Source organism: Fukomys damarensis, unplaced genomic scaffold (assembly GCF_012274545.1).
Source record: "Fukomys damarensis isolate Sample0158 unplaced genomic scaffold, DMR_v1.0_HiC HiC_scaffold_18, whole genome shotgun sequence".
NCBI lineage: Eukaryota > Metazoa > Chordata > Mammalia > Rodentia > Bathyergidae > Fukomys > Fukomys damarensis.
In genome coordinates, this window is record NW_022900930.1 from 16098717 (window position 1) to 16103334 (window position 4618).

Genomic DNA, 4618 nt, shown 5'->3' on the forward strand with positions numbered 1-4618 from the left:
TTTTTTTTTTTTTTTTTTGGTACCGGGGATCGAACTCGGGTCCCCGTGCTTGCACAGCAGGCGGCAGAACCACTGAGCTAAATCCCCGGCCCAACACATAAATCATATATTATTCAAATAAATTATTTAATTTGAAGCACCGAAAGTTTTATTTTTAGCAGTTATTCATTTTACATGAAATTTCCCAAACATGGAAATCTGTAGAGGTAAAAAGCAGATAAATGGTGCCCGGAAATAGAAAGAAGAGAAATAGAGAAGTTACAGGAAATTACCGTACAAAGGGTATGGAATTTTCTTTTGAATTGTGGGAAATGTCTTGGAGATAGCTGGAAGAGAATGCACTAAATATGGACTCATACATTTTAGAATGTTAATGTTACGCTACATAAATTTTACCTCAATTATCTAAAAAATGATAACAAGAATCAAACCATTTCTGGTTCTATTTAACCTACTACTCTAGTTCAAGACACTATCTTCTGTACACTAAGTTATTGAAATCACTTTTTAAGTGATTTTTTTTAGTAAGACAGATATAAAAATATAGGACCATTCATTCTTGAATCAAAATTTTATAATAGCTTCTATGTCTTTAAGTATAGAAGTTCACATCTTCATGAGACTATTAATATTCTATGTGATCAAACACTGTTGGTTTTCTGCCTCATCTGTTAGGTTCACCCCAATCACTGATATTTTCTCTACTGCAGGCCACATTTCTATCCCTTGAAATGAGAGATAAGAAGCTGATGTGGTTTAGACCTAAAATGTCCCCCAAAAACCTTGTGTTGGGCATTGAGGTTTTAGGAAGGAGCAGGATCATGGGAGCAATATAATCATTAGTGAATTAGTCCGATGATGAGTTTATAGCTATCCAAGCTTTTCATACCATTTCTGCCTTAGATCCACCTGACCGTGAACTGAAGGCACGGAAACTAAACCAAAATAAATCTTTCCTCCTTTAAATTTTGGCTCAGTGATGAGAAAGTTAACTAATATAAGAAACATGTCAGCATCTTTGCAATTGCTATTTCCACTATCCAAAATAAGTCCCCTCCATATCTAGTCGTTGTTCTGCTGTCATTTTTATTCAGTAAGGTCATGCTATGAAAAATCTGTAACTCATTTCTTCCTACCAACACCACTGTTAGGGTTAGGATGGAGTGTCAGCTTGATTGGAGTGGGGATCTGTCCAGGGGGTTCATCAGTGGAGTACACTTCTGTGTGTCTCAGAGGCCAATCTCATCCCTCACCCCTGTGTCTCTGGCAGTGTCACCCTGCTGTGCTTCCTGGCTGTCATGAACTCGTCATCTTTGTTTCATCTTGTCTTTCTGCCATGATATTCCTGACTCAGAGCCTGCTGACCATGGACTGAATCCTATGTAATCATAAGCCAAGTTAAGTCTTTCCTCTTTTAATTTGTGGGTTATCCACTACTGTGTCAAGCAATGGGAAAGCTGAGTGGTACAAAAAAACTGTTGAAAGAAAAATGTGTGTGTGTGTGTGTGTGTGTGTGTGTGTGACTCTACATCATCATGTGGCTTACAAGCTTTTGGAATGGTTTGAAGGAGGAATTTGGAAAGATTTAGAGGCATAGGCTAGAGAAACTTTAAAATGTAATAAGCAAACCCTGACAGATGATTCTGGCTGGACCTCAGAAAACCAGAAAGATAGCCTCTTTAATAAATGGTGCTGTGGAAACTGTTGTAAAAGTACGTAGCATAAAATAAGTATTTAGTCATTATTTAAAATTAACATATGGCTATATGGGGCTTCTTATATAAATTGCAATAGTGGATAAAATATTTAAGGACACTAGAATCATTGATTATTAAATTTACCCAAAATTGTTCTCCTTATAAGCAAACCATAACAGTTTTCCTTTTGATTAATTTTCATATGCTGGTTTCTAAATTTATGCTTTAAATCATATCAAACTTACTATAAAGTCATTAATACATACAGCTAATTTTTTCTGCTCTTGACAATCCTGTTTTTACTGCAGTGTCAGCAGAAAAGAACTGATTGCAGTAGATTTGTTTGAAGCATATTTCCAATTTCTGATTAAGTTCCTGAACTATAATGCTAATAAGAATTATCTAAGAACACTAACATGGCTAAAATTGATCAAAATGTATTCTTCAGAGGATCATACTAAAATATAAATTGTATATTCGTTCTGCAAGATGCCAGTGAAGCCAGTCCCCACTTCGGCTCCCTCCAGCAATGGCTGCTGGCAGCGGAGGACTTGCAGCTGAAACATCCACACCAGTGCACCTTTCTTCTTTTGCAGTTTTTCTGGGGCCAGAAGAACCTACCAGCGACACCAAGAAAAGAAAGTGACATCTTGCTAAGGGCTGTGGAAGACACTCCTATCCAAGGACTCATTGACTTCATCAAAAAGTTCCTTAATCTTGTGGCATCTGAACATATTGTTTATGTAAATCAGTCCTTTGCACCTTCCCCAGACCAGGAAGTTGGAACCCACTATAGGTGCTTTGGCAGTGATGGTAAACTGGCCCTGCACTACAGCAAACCTCAGGTATGGGGGTGAACCACAGAGAAAAACAACTTGTCAATCAAAATGATTTTTCACAAAAGAAGTGATACTGAACAGTTTTACTCCCATTGGCAAGAGATTTAACAACTATGAACTGCTCAGTGTATGTGTCTTCTCTGACTAATGTATATGCATAAGAAAATGTCCACAGAGTGAATGGATTCGCAAAAAGATGTGATAAATATTAATACTCAAATCCTGTCCTTTGCTCCTAACAATCAGTATGATTGTCTCAGATCTACCGGCAAGGGTTAAAAGGAGACTGAAACTATATAACCTTCACTACCAGTTCTTAAAGTCTCTAAAATTATATACTCATACCACTGGCACTCTGCTGATTTTCTTTTATGGTAAAAGTTAACTTACTGAAGAATTTTTGTCTTGTTCCATTTTTATTTTTGTAGTTTATTCAAGGATCCTTATTTTATTTGGAAGAGTGAGTTATAGTTACATTTTATTCACCGTAAGGCCTTGTAAAACTAAGGCACGTTGACTTACTGGTTGAATACCTTACCTAGTCCAGTAGAGGGCGGCCTCGCTGATCAAAAGGCTTGCCAGTTTTTGTTTTTTTTTTGTTTTGTTTTGTTTTGGCTTTTTTCAGCTTTAATTGAGTTTATTGGTACATTTTAGGGATACAGTACAGTTACATTCATTGTTGGGATCTTGTACCTCTACATGACAAGTCTTGATTCTCATTTTTTCCCCTTACCCCTGCCAGTTTGGTTTTACATCCTGCCACATGATAATAAACTTCTAGCTGGGAGAACAAGCATGTTGACAAACTGAAAAATTTTTAGAGAATAAATATGTTGGACAATAAGTAATTTTATAAATTCTGCACAAATGAGTCATGCAGTGTTTCTCGGTCCTGTCATTCAAGATTCTTCAGCTACGATGTTACATTCACTTACATATAAATATCAAAAGAACTCACTAAGTAAATCTGACAGCATCTTTTAAAAAATAAAAAAATAAATTGTATAGACTCAAAGTTTGTGCGTTAAGATCAGCATTAGATAAAAAATAATCTACTGTTGAAAGGTTTTCTACAATGATTAATTTAGTACAAAACTAAGGCTGAATATAGTGAAAGATTTATGGAAAAACTGATTTTAATTAAGAGTATAAATGGCCCCAAGATAAACAATGTGTGTTCTGGACCTTTTAAATTGGAAGAAAATGCTGTTCAATCTCATTTTATTCCAGATGAATGACCCACATTTTCAGGTTTCTAAATTATTTTACACATTTTAAAGAAGACTGGTCATAGAAATTGAAATTACATATATATGACAGACGGCTGTGTTTTTTCTATTGTAAATTTTATTTAAAAAGTGAATAGAATACTACTTGGAATGACATAAGTAGTGTACAGCCATTTCACATGTCTGCAGGACAGGGAGACTAACAGATGGAAGTCTACAAAAAATCAGAAACTCATTTGTACCATATTTATAAACTACTACTCCATCAAGCCCTACATTGAACTAGCCCTATTAAAAATCTGATATTCCTTTCCTCTGGGAATTATGCATATAAAAGCACAGAGAAAGAGAAACAGAAAACTCAGATCAGCTACAAATTGAGTAATTGAAAGTCGAGGCTGGTAGCTTGCTCTGTCTGAGAGTGCTCATTTGTGATTCCCTCAGCTGCATTTCAGTGACCACACTTCAGCAGTGGGGATATAAATGGGCCACAGTGTTTCCAATAAAGCTAGTTATTAGCCTTCTGAGCAGCATGGCAAGTACAATAGATTTTGTTTCTTGATGAAACCATAGCTAAAGGGGGTGACTTTCAAAAATGTGTTGTACATGTTCTGTAGTCAATATATTAAAAGCTGGAGATATAATTATTCACTCAACATTAGTTTACACTCAACCAAATGTAATTTCCCTTCTCAGCAACTTAGTAGTGCCTTATAAAATTGACAATGTAGTGCATTCACTGGGAGGATTTGACACTCTGTTGCATAACCCATATTCTGTATTTTCCATAAGACATAAACATTTACTTGCAGAAAAGCCAGCAAGGTGGATAATCAAAGCATGCAGATTTCTA

At 35.8% G+C, this 4618-nt stretch overlaps 1 pseudogene; it reads left to right on the top strand.

Annotated features, from left to right (window-relative positions):
* LOC117286792 overlaps window positions 1-2554 on the top strand; it is a 5828-nt pseudogene extending 3274 nt beyond the window's left edge.
* Window positions 2555-4618: the final 2064 nt, after the last annotated feature.